The sequence below is a fragment of the Aquarana catesbeiana genome, linkage group LG04 (assembly GCF_042186555.1).
Source record: "Aquarana catesbeiana isolate 2022-GZ linkage group LG04, ASM4218655v1, whole genome shotgun sequence".
In the NCBI taxonomy this organism is placed as follows: Eukaryota; Metazoa; Chordata; class Amphibia; order Anura; family Ranidae; genus Aquarana; species Aquarana catesbeiana.
The window spans coordinates 558,498,370-558,516,783 of NC_133327.1; positions in this window are offsets into that span (position 1 = coordinate 558,498,370).

Here is an 18,414-nt window from a genome sequence, read left to right on the forward strand (position 1 = left end):
GACGCACCCTGTGATCGGTTACCACGCCTCCAGCAGCACTGAATGTGCGTTCCGAAAGAACGCTGGATGCAGGACAGGCCAGTAGCTCAATTGCATACTGTGCAAGCTCTGGCCAGTGATCCATCCTCAAGACCCAGTAACCCAGAGGATTTTCGGTGGGAAAGGTGTCCAAGTCTGATCTTGCCCCTAGGTATTCCTGCACCATGTAAAACAGATGCTGGCGATGGTTGCTGGAACCGATCATACCTTGGGGCTGCGGACCAAAAAATTGTTTGAACGCATCGGTCAGACGGCCACCTTCTCCACTGACTGACCGAAGCCTCAGCAACACGTTGTCCAGAAACAGGAGTTTGTAACCTCCCAGTCTCTGGGAACGCGTTGCACAGACCTTTCTGCAAGGCCTCCCGAAGATGTTTCATCCTTTGCTCCCTCTGCGATGGCAAGATAAGGTCCGCAACCTTACCCTTGTAACGTGGATCAAGGAGGGTTGCCAGCCAGTATTGGTCCTTCTCCTTGATACCACGAATACGAGGATCCTTACGCAGGCTTTGCAGGATCAGGGAGGCCATGCAGCGTAGGTTTGCTGAGGCATTCGGTCCGGAGTCCTCTGGGTCACTAAGGACGACATGGTCCGCAGCCACCTCCTCCCAGCCACGTACAAGTCCATGTGTTTCTTGGGACTGATCCCTTAAAGACTGCTGCTGATGCTGAGTGCCAGGCTCCACCTCCATACTGACACAATCTTCCTCCTCCTCCTCCTCCTCCTCGTCCTCTTCCTGTGTGCCCGCCGATCACACAGGAACACTGTCTGGATAAAGGGGGCCCTGAGAGCTAAGGAAGTCCTCCTCTTCCTGCCTCTGTTCTGCCTCAAGTGCCCTGTCTATTATTCCACGCAGCGTGTGCTCCAACAGGTGGACAAGGGGGACAGTGTCACTGATGCATGCACTGTCACTGCTCACCATCCTCGTGGCCTCCTCAAATGGTGACAGGACAGTGCATGCATCCCTGATCACGGCCCACTGGCGTGGGGAAAAAAAACAAGCTCCCCTGACCCTGTCCTGGTGCCATAGTCGCACAGGTACTCATTGATGGCCCTCTGCTGCGTGTGCAGCCGCTGCAGCATGGCCAACATTGAGTTCCACCTGGTGGGCATGTCACAGATTAGGCGGTTCTTGGGCAGGTTAAACTCCTTTTGGAGGTCTGTCAGCCGAGCACTGGCATTATATGACCGGCGGAAATGCACACAGACTTTCCTGGCCTGCCTCAGGACATCCTGTAAGCCCGGGTACCTGCCCAAGAACCGCTGCACCACCAAGTTAAGGACATGAGGCAAACAGGGCACATGGGTCATTTGTCCCTGTCGGAGGGCAGAGAGGAGGTTGATGCCATTGTTGCAAACCACCATTCCTGCCTTAAGTTGGCGTGGCGTCAACCACCTCTGAACCTGCCCCTGCTGACAGAACCTCTGCCCCAGTGTGGCTCCTGTCCCCCAAGCACACCAGCTCAAGCACCGCATGGCATCTTTTGGCCTGCGTACTTGCATAGCCCCTTGAACGGCTACGGAGCACCGCTGGTTCCGAGGACAAAGCACAGGAAGAGGCCATGGAGGAAGAAGAAGAGGAGGTGGTGGAGGAGAGAGGTGTGTCACAATCATTAGCATTTTGGAGGCATGGTGGCGGAACAACCTCCAACACTACTGCACCTTGTCCTGCATCCTTCCCAGCTGCCAGCAGAGTCACCCAATGCGCCGTGAAACTTAGGTAACGTCCCTGTCCATGCCTGCTGGACCATGAGTCAGCGGTAATATGCACCTTACCGCTGACCGCCCTGTCCAGCGAGGCATGGACATTGCCTTCCACATGCCGGTAGAGAGCCGGAATCGCCTTCCATGAGAAAAAGTGGCGTTTGGGTACCTGCCACTGAGGAACCACACATTCCACAAACTCACGGAAGGGGGCAGAGTCTACCAACTGAAAAGGCAGCAGTTGAAGTGCTAGCAATTTTACCAAGCTAACATTCAAACGCTGGGCATGTGGATGGCTGGGAGCAAACTTCTTTCGGCGGTGCAGCAGCTGGGGCAGGGAAATTTGCCTGGTACAATCTGACATCGGTGTACCAAAAGCAGATTGCCCACAAGTACTTGGCTGTGACACACCTAATTTTACACCTTCATTCCTCTCAGTGCAGGTCTCAGAGAGGACTGAAGGTATAGTGGGGTTGGAAATCTCAGCTGATGAGGAGCAAGGAGAGGTCCTCTTTGTTCTTTGGTGTGGGTCTTTTAGATACGCTTGCCAACGAACTGCATGGCAGGTCAACATATGTCTGGTCAAGCATGTGGTACCCAAGCGGGAGATGTTTTGGCCACGCGAGATACGCTTGAGACATATGTTGCAAATAGCAGCGGTGCGATCTGATGCGCTCGTCTCAAAAAAGGCCCACACCAAAGAACTTTTTGAATAACGCGCAGAGACTGCAGCGCCCTGCACATGTGGAGCTTTGGGGTGTGATGCAGTCAATGTGCTGCCCTTATGATGTGCCACCTCCTCCTCCTCCTCTCTCCTATCAGGCACCCACGTTGAGTCAGTGACCTCATCATCCCCTCCCTCCTCATCACTGGAGCAAACCTGGCAGTATGCTGCAGCAGAGGGAGCATGACTGCCAGATTGCTGTCCTTCTTGGGCACCCCCTCTGTCCGTGCTCATGTTACTGCCTTCATTGAGCTCAGTATCATCATCAGAGCCTTCCAAACGCTGGGCATCCTCCTGGAGCATGTACCCAACACTGTGGTCAAACAGTTCGAGGGACTCCTCAGGAGGACATGGTGGGGCTAGGGAAGGAGTCACTGATGACATTGAGCTGAGGGAAGAGGCCGCTGCTTTGCCAGACAAAGTACCCTGGGCATGGGTGAGAGAGGATGAGGAGGATGAGGATGGCTTGGTCATCCACTCGACCAAGTCTTCCGCATGTTGCGGCTCAACACGGCCAGCTGCCGAAAAAAAGGCCAAGCGTGTCCCACGGCCACGTGCTGATGAGGATGCACCGTCTCCACAACCAGCACTAGACACAGAGCCTGCTTGCCCTCTCTTATTGGCTTGTGACTGTCTGCCTCTCCTTCTTGGCCTTCCAGACATACTAATGGCCTGTAGCTGCACTAAGCTGGGATATATATATATATATATATATATATATATATATATATATATATATATGTACTGATACTGCAGCTAGCAAAATTAACTGCCTGCCTGTAGTATGAGAACACCACCAACCTTCTACAGGTAGCTTTAGCTGAACACTGTGAGGTGGACGCACCACACTAACTTGTAGGTTTAGCTGAACACTGTGAACAGGACGCACCCCACTAACTTGTAGGTTTAGCTGAACACTGTGAACAGGACGCACCCCACTAACTTGTAGGTTTAGCTGAACACTGTGAGCAGGACGCACTGCACTAACTGTAAATAGTCTAGCTGCCTGACTGTGGTACTAATAGGATCAAAAGAACACCAGTAATTTTCTTCAGGTAGCTGTATATACTGTAACAAGACAAGCCTGCCTGTCAGTAAGAAGATAACAGGAACGGATCTAGCTGAACACTGTGAGCAGGACACACTGCACTAACTTGTAGGTTTAGCTGAACAATGTGAGGTGGACGCACCCCACTAACTTGTAGGTTTAGCTGAACACTGTGAGCAGGAAGCACTGCACTAACTGTAAATAGTCTAGCTGCCTGACTGTGATACTAATAGGATCAAAAAAACACCAGTCATTTTCTTCAGGTAGCTGTATATACTGTAACAAGACAAGCCTGCCTGTCAGTAAGAAGATAACAGGAACGGATCTAGCTGAACACTGTGAGCAGGACGCACCCCACTAACTTGTAGGTTTAGCTGAACACTCTGAGCAGGACGCACCCCACTAACTTGTAGGTTTAGCTGAACACTGTGAGGTGGACGCACCCCACTAACTTGTAGGTTTAGCTGAACATTGTGAGCAGGACGCACTGCACTAACTGTAAATAGTCTAGCTGCCTCACTGTGGTACTAATAGGATCAACAAAACACCAGTAATTTTCTTCAGGTAGCTGTATATACTGTAACAAGACAAGCCTGCCTGTCAGTAAGAAGATAACAGGAACGGATCTAGCTGAACACTGTGAGCAGGATGCACCCCACTAACTTGTAGGTTTAGCTGAACACTGTGCGCAGGACGCACTGCACTAACTTGTAGGTTTAGCTGAACACTCTGAGCAGGACGCACCCCACTAACTTGTAGGTTTAGCTGAACACTGTGAGGTGGACGCACCACACTAACTTGTAGGTTTAGCTGAACACTGTGAGCAGGACGCACCCCACTAACTTGTAGGTTTAGCTGAACACTGTGAGCAGGACGCACCCCACTAACTTGTAGTTTTAGCTGAACACTGTGAGCAGGACGCACTGCACTAACTGTAAATAGTCTAGCTGCCTGACTGTGGGACTAATAGGATCAAAAGAACACCAGCAATTTTCTTCAGGTAGCTGTATATACTGTAACAAGACAAGCCTGCCTGTCAGTAAGAAGATAACAGGAACGGATCTAGCTGAACACTGTGAGCAGGACGCACTGCACTAACTGTAAATAGTCTAGCTGCCTGACTGTGGTACTAATAGGATCAAAAGAACACCAGCAATTTTCTTCAGGTAGCTGTATATACTGTAACAAGACAAGCCTGCCTGTCAGTAAGAAGATAACAGGAACGGATCTAGCTGAACACTGTGAGCAGGACGCACTGCACTAACTGTAAATAGTCTAGCTGCCTGACTGTGGTACTAATAGGATCAAAAGAACACCAGTAATTTTCTTCAGGTAGCTGTATATACTGTAACAAGACAAGCCTGCCTGTCAGTAAGAAGATAACAGGAACGGATCTAGCTGAACACTGTGAGCAGGACGCACTGTACTAACTTGTAGGTTTAGCTGAACACTGTGAGGTGGATGCACCCCACTAACTTGTAGGTTTAGCTGAACACTGTGAGCAGGACGCACTGCACTAACTGTAAATAGTCTAGCTGCCTGACTGTGGTACTAATAGGATCAAAAAAACACCAGTAATTTTCTTCAGGTAGCTGTAAATACTGTAACAAGACAAGCCTGCCTGTCAGTAAGAAGATAACAGGAACGGATCTAGCTGAACACTGTGAGCAGGACGCACTGCACTAACTTGTAGGTTTTGCTGAACACTGTGAGGTGGACGCACCCCACTAACTTGCAGGTTTAACTGAACACTGTGAGCAGGACGCACTGCACTAATTGTAAATAGTCTAGCTGCCTGACTGTGGTACTAATAGGATCAAAAAAACACCAGTAATTTTCTTCAGGTAGCTGTATATACTGTAACAAGACAAGCCTGCCTGTCAGTAAGAAGATAACAGGAACGGATCTAGCTGAACACTGTGAGCAGGACGCACCCCACTTACTTGTAGGTTTAGCTGAACACTGTGAGCAGGACGCACCCCACTAACTTGTAGGTTTAGCTGAACACTGTGAGCAGGACGCACTGCACTAACTGTAAATAGTCTAGCTGCCTGACTGTGGTACTAATAGGATCAAAAGAACACCAGCAATTTTCTTCAGGTAGCTGTATATACTGTAACAAGACAAGCCTGCCTGTCAGTAAGAAGATAACAGGAACGGATCTAGCTGAACACTGTGAGCAGGACGCACTGCACTAACTGTAAATAGTCTAGCTGCCTGACTGTGGTACTAATAGGATCAAAAGAACACCAGCAATTTTCTTCAGGTAGCTGTATATACTGTAACAAGACAAGCCTGCCTGTCAGTAAGAAGATAACAGGAACGGATCTAGCTGAACACTATGAGCAGGACGCACCCCACTAACTTGTAGGTTTAGCTGAACACTCTGAGCAGGACGCACCCCACTAACTTGTAGGTTTAGCTGAACACTGTGAGGTGGACGCACCCCACTAACTTGTAGGTTTAGCTGAACACTGTGAGCAGGACACACTGCACGAACTGTAAATAGTCTAGCTGCCTGACTGTGGTACTAATAGGATCAAAATTGGCTTTGGCCAATTACGGCTCTCTGTTCAGGCGCCGCTGTGATTGGCCAAGCATGTGGGTCATAGTGCATGCTTGGCCAATCATCAGCCAGCAATGCACTGCAATGCCGCAGTGAATTATGGGCCTAGACGCGCCACACGAATTTGGCACGAATGGCCCATATCGTTCGCAATTCGGCGAACGGGCGAACAGACGATGTTCGAGTCCAACATGGGTTCGACTCGAACACGAAGCTCATCCCTATTAAGGGCTCAGAACCAAAAAAAGAGGGAGGCAACACTGGAGAAACAGCAGAAATTGGTGAAGCCTTTGGCTCCCAGGGCACACATCAACTATTTTAATGCAAAATTGGTGGCCTGAGAAGTCCATATCTAAGGGAGTGCAGTCTGGTCCAGAAGTCACAGAGATCATGAAAGCAGCAGATGACATCTGTGTCCCCAGGCTGTGGTCATACAAGAGACTGCATCTTTGGCCAGACCAGACTGAACCCAGGGCCAGCACTCTCTGGTCTTCCTTCCACGCTTCCTTCCACGCTGTGGCTCTGGTGGTGGAGTTGTGGCAGCAGGAGGAGGAGGATGGTCCAACTCAATCACGTTGGTCTTGGGTGTGATTTCGCCACTCACCCCCTTAGTTAGGACTTTATAAATAAGTTTCTCACACATGAGGCGTTGAGCCTCCTGCATGCACTTCAGTTTGGTGGCAGCCATGCAGGCAAAGACCTCTTCAGGAGTGGGTAAGGCTCTGAGGGATGCAAAAGCCTCCTGAATGAGCCTGAGCGCAGAATCCTGCATGTGAATCGCCTTCCCCGCTCTTTTGTATGGAAGGCGGAGGGGAGGAACCTGTGATTCGGTCAGGCTGCGACTGGTCCCAGGCTTCTCCTGGCTGCAACTTAGCCCCGTCTCCTCCTGGCTGCCACATTCCACAGCCTCCTCCTGGCTGAGGTCTTCCTGTGTATGAAAAAGGGACATATTTTTAGTTTTTTATTCATCAATCACACACAATTGTCACCTCATGACTGTTGCAAATTGAATGTTAACAAATATAACTGATGATCATTCTGAGCCCAGCATTTTTCATTCTTGTCCCAAATATTTTTGCCCACTACTGTCTATTGATATGTAAAACACTTTATTAAATCAGCAATTAGTGCTCAATAATAACATCTAGTAAAGGTCATTTATTTATTGACCAGAAATCTGTAGAACAATGCTATACCTGACTCCATCTGGGCTCCTCCACTTCTTCCTGGCTGGAAGTCCCAGGTTGGACATCGGAAGCCTCAGCTGGGGTGGAAGGAAGAGTGGAAGGAAGGGTTGAGAGGGATTCCCTGACTTCAGTCTGGTCTGACAGAAATCGCAGTCTCTCATAGTACCACAGCCTGGGGACATAAACGTCATCTGCTGCAGCTCCTGATCTCTGGGAATCTGGGACCTTCTTGCGCTCCCTTAGATAAGTGCTCCTCAGGCCACCAATTTTGGCTTTTAAATAGGGGATGGTTGCCGTGGGGACCAGCGGCGTCACCAACTCCAGCAGTTTCTCCAGAGCTGCCTGCCTCTTTTGTTTATGATTATAATGCGGGTGTTTCACCTGCCACAGACAGGGCAGCTCCCTGTACTTGTCTATGAACAGGGGGAGGAAGTTGTGGTCATTGAAGCCATCCATTTTATCTGCAAGACACAACACAAGATAAACCCTAATGTCAGGCAAAACTCTCCTAATCTTGTTACAATATAGGCCTCAATCTAGAAGCAATATAGGCCCAAGTTTAGATCTTACCTTCCTTATCACGATCGGCGCCTCCTATACTCCTTCCTCCGCTCACAGATCGTATGTACTACGCACGCGTGTTACGCTTTATACACACTGCGTATGCATGTAACTCCGCCCGCCCCTGACGTTCTTTCTAGTCTATTCCCCGCCCCTTTTCGTTCGGCGCAGTGGGGGAAGAACACATGGCGGAGACACAGCAGGTGCGTGCTAATTATAGCAACGAGGAGGGGGAAAGCCCGGAGCCGGAAACGTCTGGATCCAGAAGGAGACGATTTAAGGCATCAAATATGTCCTTTGGGGAGATGTTGGAGATGGTCAACATCCTGAAGAAGGCCGACTATGATGGAAAGTATGGACTATACCCCAACCCCAACATTAGAAAGGCCAAGATAATGGCGAAAGTGGTCAAGAGTCTGCACCGGAATTTCGGGGTACGACGATCGCAAGATCAGCTCAGGAAGCAGTGGTCGGACCTGAAATTAAGAGAGCATGAGCAGTACAGAAAGATCCGGAGAGTGCTGCAAAAAAGTAAGTAGTTGTCCTGTGTTCCTATTCTTTTTGTGTTTATTACGTTCGTGCTGATCCATGTGCTTTTCTGAACTGTTGTACAGTTTAAAATGGCAACTTTCATGTTCATGGGCACATTATTCGTTCGTATTAAACATTTTTCTTTCGGCCTATAAAACACCATTGTTTTGGCCATATGTATTTGACCACATTTTTTAGGGCCTACTTGTCTGAAAATAATTTGGTTGTGTAGATGGATTTGTTACTAGAATGAAATGCAAACTAGATTCTGTGTAAGGAGAGGACACTCAGCAGCAGTTTACACATCTGGATGCTGGAGCACTAGTGTGGGACACAAGAACACCCTTTTTTATTAGGGGGTCCACACAGGTGCTCCAGTGTATACTATAGGGGGGTCTCCATCTGTGAAGCTTGTACAAAACAGGTAAAGTATTGAAGTTTGACAAAGGACCTAAAAAATTCTACATCTTGGAACTCTGCCAAAATCGACAATTGTACCCCACTTCCAAGCAATGTTTCATATTTATAGTTCTGCCATCAAATATCTGTGTGCTAAGTATACCATTTTTTTCGCATAGGGGAGAAAAGACTCGGAGGACACCCCTCATCCAAGGAGACCAGAGACCCCCCACCTCTGGAAGAAGGGGAAATCCCACAAAGACAAGCAGAGCAGGAGGAGGAAGACGTGGCGAAAATTGGCACCACAACAGGTGAGTGTCTGCGACCACAGGCTCAGGTAAGAGATGGATGCCGGCATATTTATAATACATGTTTTTTTTTGGTTTCTATCTTTTTAGGTGATCGTGATGTTGTGGATCCAGATCCTTTCACCTCTGAAAGTGCCCAGATCCTGATTGGGGAGATCATGGGGTGTAATGTTGCTTTGGAAAACATCAATGATGTTATTCAAAAAAATAAGAGCATCATTGATGTTTTGGGGAGAGTTTAAAACACTTACAAATCCCTTTCTTGTATGGTGTGCTACAATGTTAAAATTTTTTGTCGAATTGTAGAAAAGCCAAATTTTGAAGAGGCACACAGTGTGTCAACATGTACTATCTGCCATCACGGGAGATCAATGGACGTGTTTTGGGGGTGCAACCCCTTCCTTAATAATAAAGTAGCTGAGAGGAAGGGGTTGCTCCCCCATAACACGTCCCTTGATCCGCCCCGTGATGGCAGTTAGCACATGTTGACATTCATAAATTGGTGTGCATCTTCAAAATTTGGCTTTTCTAGGGGTGACTTCACCCCATCTGAACGCAATATCAAACACAGTTTGTAAATACTCATGTCTGATAATGCCTTCAAGTTCTACCAAATGTGAACTTTGTAAGTTCAAGAATTGTGTCTTTCTTGTTGGTTTGAAACATGCCTGTTTTATCTTAAATGGACATTTCTACTTTTTCTAATGCCACCCCAAAAATTGTTATACAACAAACATGTTGGTTTGTTTTAAAAACCTTGTCAAAATGCACATGTGATTGCAGGTATTAAAAAGATTGTTAATCGGAGGGGCAGGAGGCGGAGCCTAGCGGAGCAGACATGCATTGTTAGAGCTCCACACCGCTGAGGAGAGAAGAGAAGGACAAAGCGGAGCCTGCAGGCTCAAAAGGTATCCATTTGAACCTTTTTGCCCCAGGGAACAAACTGTGAAAGTTTAAGCAGGAAATATGGTACTGGGAGGAAACCGGGGCAGAAATAAAAATCACCTCACAAAGAGCTCACAGGCACTCACTGCAGCTGAAGCAGCTCCAGTCACCTCACAAGATACAGCATCAGGGCGCTGTCACAGACAGAAAATGTCACAGCAAGACTCTCCATTTGAGTCAGATACAGAACAAATCCTCTCACAAACTTCTCCATAAGCCTCCTCAGTATCCCCAGTAATATTATTACAATTTGAAAAGATGCTTCATAAGGCTTTAAAACAAACCTCAGACCAAATAACAAAAAGCCTAACCAAAGAAATAAGAGAGCTGGGAAACCGCACCGCAGCCTTAGAAATAAAAATAGATGAAATTGAAATTACAACCCAAGAAAATAAAACAGAATTGGAACAATTAAAAAAAGAGAATTTAATACTTCAAACTAAGCTCGAAGATTACGAAAATAGAGCCAGACGTTCAAACTTGCGCATAAGGGGAATACCTGAAACTGTGACAGACCTGCAATCTACTATTACTGCTCTATTACAAGAACTAAAGCCAGATATCCCTATTGAACGTTTAGAACTGGACAGAGTACACAGAGCCCTCACAGCCAAAAAGAAAGATGGACCCCCACGTGATATAATCACAAAATTTCATTATTACAGAACGAAAGAACAAATACTAATTGCTGCAAGAGAAAAAAAGGAACTTAATTTTCAAGGACACAATTATCAAATTTTTGCTGACCTATCCCAACTTACTATTACTAAAAGACGATCCATGAAACCCCAACTAATGGAACTGCAACGCCACAACATTATGTATCAATGGGGCTTCCCCTTTTCAGTCAGATTTAACTACCAAGGTACAATTTACAGAAGCAGATCAGCAGATGAACTACAACAAACCCTTTTAAAATTAAATCTGACAGAACCCACAAGCAGCAACACCCCAACACGCAGAAGAATGGCATCATCTTCACCTTCAGGCAGCACCCAGAAAATTTCAGAACAAAATGGGAATCATCATTCTCACAAAAGAGGCCGTTATGCCACATCATCCATGGACCAAGAAGATTCAATGGACTGACATCCTAATTCCTGATATCTCTTCATTTATTATATTAAGAGATGGTTCTCTATAAAAAACCTATATTTATAACTGAATGTAACTGCATTCTGATAGTCACACACTGTGTGGGATCATGTTACATTCCAGTTATATTTCTTATTACTTCTGATTCATATAGCCTTAGAATATATAAGTGAAATAAGGAAATTCTTGTTCAGTTATATATTATCAGGTAATAACAATAGATTTATTACTTTTTAGGACAAATATGTTCAATAATCCAGAAGTAATGGAAACTTTTTCTTTCTTTTCTTAAAACAAATATATTATTACCTAACTAGTTCCTAGAATTATGTTTTTGTTTATTCTAATCTGAAGCAATACAACCTCAATTTTATGAGTTAGCATATCTAAACAGTTACATATGAATAAAATATGTAATTGTTTACTCTAAAAGGGTTAAAATCCCAAAATAATTCAAACTATCTTCATCAATACCAAAGTTATTAACAGTACCTTTCTAACTGAATTATTTAGCCTAGGGCAAGACTAACCATATACAACCACCCTGGAATAAATAATTTCAACAAAAACTATATTCTGCACTCCAATTAATAAAACATCATTTTGATGTCTTTTGACATAGCACTTCTCTCCTGTAAGCGGAAGATCCGTGTACCCCCATTAGCCCTCCTCATTCTCCCAACCATATTATGTGGGAGTGTGACGAAGGCACTTATTCCCCTGAGAGAGATATTTATTCTCTTTCACGGGTAAATTGTGATTGCTTGCAAAAAATAATTTATACAATGTATCATCTAATCTCATATGTTTTTTGTTTACTCTTTACTCCAGAATTCACTGGTTTCTTTTCTATCTATTCATCTCTTCAGTCCACACAGGTTAATCTGCGCAGTCAGCTCTGCATAACAAAAAGTAAGTCAAATCTATTTGATCTATTGCCATGGCACCACTGAATATACTTTCCCTGAATGTTCAGGGAATAAATGTCCCTCAAAAAAGGACCAAAGCCTTCCGTACTTTCCATAACAAGAAGGCTCACATAGTATGCCTCCAAGAAACACACTTCACCAAAGATTCTACTCCAAAATATATTTCTCCTTTTTATCAACAAATTTACACGGCTTCTGCCTGTACCAAGCAAAGGGGAACTCTAATTGCATTTCACCGATCCACACCATTCACCTTATCATCAGAAATTAAAGACCCAGAAGGTAGATACCTGATACTCATGGGTTATATAATGGATACAGCAATCACGGTGATTTCCTACTACGCTCCTAACAAACAACCTACACCATTCCTCTCACATATATTACAAGTGATTAATACACACAAAATAGGAACAGTGATAATGTGTGGGGATTCGAACCAGGTCCTCCTCCCATTTCTAGATAAATCACCTTTTACACCATCCAAAATAACCTCTAGATTACCTTTTTCTCAACTTCTTTCCAAATACAATCTGGTAGATTCATGGAGAGAAAGTAACCCAATGAAAAAGAAATTCACTTATTTCTCGCACCCTCATCAAACCTTCACCAGAATAGATCATATTTTTCTAACAATAGGAATGATACCAGAAATTATTGCATCAGATATAATTCCGATTCCGTGGTCTGACCATAATGCAGTATACACTACTATAGCCTCAGCCATACCAAAAGCACATGACCCAACGTGGTACTTACCGGACATAATGCTCAAACACCAACTACATCAGATGGCCATTGAACAAGCTTTAAAGGAATACATATCAATTAATAATACAACAGACATCTCCCCAATAACACTGTGGGAAGCTCATAAGCCTGTCTTGCGTGGTACAATACAAAGACAAATGGCACTATTTAAACGGGAACGCAAAAATCTAGCAAAAAAACTAGAACTCAATTTTAATGCAGCCTACATATCATTTCAAGATAATCCATCTCAGAGTACAAAATCTCATCTGGAAAAATCTCAGTTGTCAGTCAGTTGATAAATCCCTCAAACGCTCCAAACACAATTTCTACATGAATACAAACAAACCAGGTACATATTTGGCTCGGGCATTAAATTCAACTAACAAATCTTTCAAACCAATATGTTTGAAATTATCAAAAAATGTTTACACTTGTAATCCAGTTAAAATAGTCCATAAATTTCACTCACAGCTCACAACTTTATACAAGACAAACAATGAATTTAATCCTACAGAGGCTGAATCCTTCTTCTCAAAAATAACCTTACCTGAGTTATCTCAGAATCAAAAAAGCAGTTTGGATGAGCTTATAACTATTGATGAAGTTGCTAACGCCATAAAAGACCTAAAACTTAACAAAAGACCAGGCCCAGACGGCTACTCGGCTTTATACTATAAAACATTCTCAGAAATACTCTCTCCCATTCTCACTGAAACTTTTAACAAACTTCTAGATGGACATTCTTTTCGGCAAGAAACACTAATGGCAATTGTTTGTATGATCCCAAAACCCCTTTCTGATGATACTTCCTGTGTGAATTATCGGCCTATCTCTCTGTTAAACCTCGATATTAAATTATTAGCAAAAATAATAGCAAAACGCCTCAATAGCATTATAGGAAAATTAATACATAGAGATCAAGTAGGCTTCATGCCAAATAGACAGGCAGGCGATAATATACGCAGGGCAGTGTTATTGGCACATATTGCTAAAAAATGTAAAATCCCTTTATGTTTTCTATCTCTCGATATTAAGAGGGCATTTGACACAGTATCCTGGCAATATATGCAATATTCATTACAAAAATGGGGTTTTGGACCCCACTTTTTAACATGGATCAAAGCATTATATAATAAACCCAAAGCCTATATAAAATATGCTGGATACAAATCTGAAGCCTTTAATATCGAAAGAGGTACCCGACAGGGTTGCCCATTATCTCCCTTATTATTTGCCCTTATACTCGAACCCATGGCCCAATACATCAGAACAAACCAAACTATAACTGGCATTGAAGTAGGAGGTATTACACACAAATTATGTATATTTGCAGACGATATATTACTTTTTCTATCATCACCACAGGTCTCTGGTCCTAACTTAATTCCAGCTCTTGATGGATTTGCAGCCCTATCCGGCCTTATGATTAATCCTAAGAAATGCCTAGTGCTTAATATTTCGCTCACAAACATGGAATTGATCCCGGCTAGGGCTGCACTCCCATTCACATGGGCAGAAAAATCAATCCCATATCTTGGAATTCATTTAACAGCATCTCATTCTGACTTATTCTCAACCAATTATCCTCCTGTATTAAGACAGATCACAAATCTAATAAAACAATGGTCGCAACTTCCTTTATCCTGGTTAGGGAAGATTAATGCAATCAAAATGACTATTCTACCCAAATTGCTTTATCTATTCAGAGTCCTCCTTATTCCAATTCCTTCCTATTTTTTGAGAATAGTACAAAAAAGAGCAACTTCGTTTTTATGGGGCTCTTCTAAACCACGTATACCTATACACACACTACATCTTCCCAAAAATAAAGGAGGCCTGGGATACCCTAATTTTACTAACTACTACAGAGCAGCACATTTGGCCAGTCTGTCCAAATACCATGCAAAACAGGAAATCCCATTATGGGTATTTATAGAGGCTTCAGAAAATGACCCTCTATTAATATCAAATTTATTATGGCTTGATCCTAAAGACCGCTTTAAAATTCATAATCCCATAACTAAACACTTCTTATCTCTCTGGGATAAACTAAAAACCAAATATCAGTTACAATCTCCACACAATCCTCTCCTTTCTTTTATCAGAAATCCGGCCTTTTATCCGGCATGGATCTACCCAAATTCTTTTAAAGCTTGGACAACATCAGGCATTCAGACACTAAATGACTTCATAGCATCTAAATCATTCCTTTCATTCCCATCGCTTAGAGAAAAATATGATCTACCAAACTCTGAGATATTTAGATATCTCCAAATCAAAAATTTCTATACACCATTCCTAAAGGGGGATACACCATTATCCCAATTATCCATTTTTGAATCAATCTGTACAAAAGATCCATTTGCTAAAGGTACAATTTCATCACTTTATAATCAATTATATGGAGTAGCAAATCTTAATAGACCCTCTTACGTTCAGAGGTGGGAGGAGGACCTGGGACGAACTTTAGAAGACACGGACTGGTCTAACATATGGCTCACATCTAAGTCATCTTCACCCAACATCTTAGCACTGGAGACAAATTATAAAGTCCTAACTCGCTGGTACCTTGTACCCGCTAGAGTGGCAAAATATTCACCTAATACCTCAGCTCTTTGTTTTCGAGGATGCCCAGAAATAGGCACATATTTACACATATGGTGGACGTGCCCAGTAATCCAAACCTTCTGGAAGGAAGTCTTCGTGATTGCATCTAAAATATTTTAAAAAATAATACAACCAGATCCATATTTAACTTTACTTAATCTAAAACCGGAATGGTTAACACTCTCTCAATTCAAACTTATGATCCAACTAATAACGGCTGCAAAACAAACAGTGGCCAAGGCATGGAAATCTCCTACATTGGTACTAGCAGAAACAATTCACAGAATGAATAATACAATGTCCCATGCTAAGATGGTAGCCATCGATCAAAATCAAATTCCAAAGTTTGAAAAACTTTGGCATCCTTGGATAAAACAACAGTTCCTGTCAAACTTCAATGACTCTGTCCTGTTGCCATGGTAACAGATTAAATGGCTTACAGAGACACCCATTCTAAGGCTTCAAAGAGAACTAAAAAGAATAATAAACAGTGCTTTGTATAAGGTTACACAATCACGCCATTTTCAAGACTCACCACATTTCTGTCAGGGTCAGCTAAAACAAACACAAGCAGTAAATGTCACCAAAGATTTGCTTAATTTTTTTTTTTTATTTGATAAAGGTTTCACACATTGTCTGGCATATTGATAGCCCCCCTACCCGCAAATAATTCAAGGAATCTTAGCCAGACATCACGGGCACTCAGGGAGGGCAAGCCAGGACGGCCACTTTCAAGCGCTGTCAGGGTTGGTTCATTTTGAATTCCGGCTTCAGGCCCAACTGAGCCAGCATAGTTGGCAGAATGTTGCCGTAAAAAGTTGTGTAGAACACAGCATGCCAGGATAATGTGATTCAGTTTGTACTCCGCCATATGTATGAGTGTAAGAAATAGGCGGAACCCGCTGGCCATGATTCCAAACGTGTTCTCCACCACTCTTCTGGCTCTGGCTCTGGCCAGCCAGTAATTAAAAACCCTCTGTTCCGGGGTGAGGGTCCTCAACGGGAATGGCCGCATAAGATGGTCCCCCAGCGCAGATGCTTCATCTGCAACGAAGACGAATGGGAGTCCTTCCACATTGTCTTCTGGAGGTGGCAAGTCCAAGCTGCCATTCTGGAGACACCTGTAGAACTCCGTCTGGGCGATGACTCCACCATCGGACATCCGGCCATTCTTCCCCCACGTCCACATACAGGAACTCATAAGTAGCCGGCACCACCGCCAACATCACAATACTATTGAACCCCTTATAATTATAATAGTACGACCCCGAGTTGGGTGGTGGGATGATGTGGACGTGTTTCCCATCAATTGCCCCTCCGCAGTTAGGAAAGTCCCACCGCTGGGCAAAGTGGGAGGCCACAGTCTGCCATTCCTGTGGTGTGGAAGGAAACTGTTGAGGAAAACAAAAAAAAATTAGTCTTTTTGCACATTAAAACATGGAAAGCAGATTAGACACAAACATTCTTGGCCAACATCAAGATTACATTTATTAATGGGAATTTTTAAACACCAAAGTATAAGGTACACCTATCATATCCCCCCCTCTCCTGGGCCATTTCTAAAATTATAGGGGGGGCTCTTGGACAGGTAACCCTCTCCAATTCATTGAGAGATGAATGCCTAAATAATGGGTATCACTTTGAACAGCCCCTCCTTAGTTACACTATTGGCAGCCCACTGGACAGGTAAGAAGTGTCATAATACAAAGATATAAATACACATTGTACACATTTTAGGACATTTGGACATTCTGCTATTACCTATCAAGATAATAATAGTATCCAAAAACTTTAAACATTACCATTTTAAAGTATACAGGCAGGCCCTTGCACTACATGCTTTGGGGAATTCATCCATAAATCTGAGCACAAAAGAGATGGGTATAGTGTGTATGGGTTTGGCAAAGTCAGCAGATAGATGATTGAGGATAGATAGAGAATTGTTATCAGCTGACTTAGCAGTTGGGGGGAGGGAGGGTTCCAAATGATTTGGGGACCCCTAAAAAAAGCCTCTGACACTCTGCCTGAATTTAAAGCACAAATCACATTTAAAAACATTTTAGGGGTGTTTGGGGTAAAGCACTACTATGAATCTGATAAAATACATTGTTAAGTGACTACATGAGGTGAATATAGGGGCAGGAGAGCATGCTGGGGAGGTAAGTGAAGGCAAATATGTATGAAGGAAAAAAAAAATAATTACATAAAAATCCAGCATGAATGAGGACAAAGGGGACATTCACAGCATATTACAATCATGGTAATTAGGGAATGAGGAAAGAAATACAATATATTATCAAACATTAAATACAATAAAATGTGATATTAAAGGATAAAATTCTTACCTTAATATACTCCTTCTGCAGGACCTGGATGATGGCAGAACAGGTCTCTGGGATAATGATCCCCAGAGCCTGGGGGAGATGCCTGTTGAGAACTTCAAGTCCTGCAGGCTTCTCCCCGTCGCCAAGTAGCGCAGGGTGGCGACGAGCCTCTGCTCCGGAGTGATGGCTTGCCTCATGCAGGTATCCTACCTGCTAATATAAGGGGTCAGCAAAGCCAACAAATGGTGAAATACGGGGTCCGTCATCTGGAGAAAGTTCCTGAAATCATCAGGATTATTCTCACAGAGCAAAGGCATATGACAGAACTGGTCACGCTGAAGCAACCAATTCAACCCTGTTCATGGACTGGACTTGTGTCAAGGTCAGGACCCCAACACCAAGCCCCCCGCACAGCACAAACTCTACGATGAGTACGTGTACGCAACATGGCTAGAAACCGGTCGGCCGCTCGGAACGAAGTAACAGAACGCACTGAAGGTCAGCAAGGCCTGTGAAGAGCGACCTGAAAAACAGTAACGAACAAACAAGAACACAATGACTAATAAAAGTCACGCGGAGCTTACTTGCACGCACTGAAGAGCAGATAAAAACCCACAAGCACAAACTGAACAGCAGAAAACGATCTGAAAACCACGAGTCTGAAAAAGCGTGAATCATCTCTCACCAAACTTA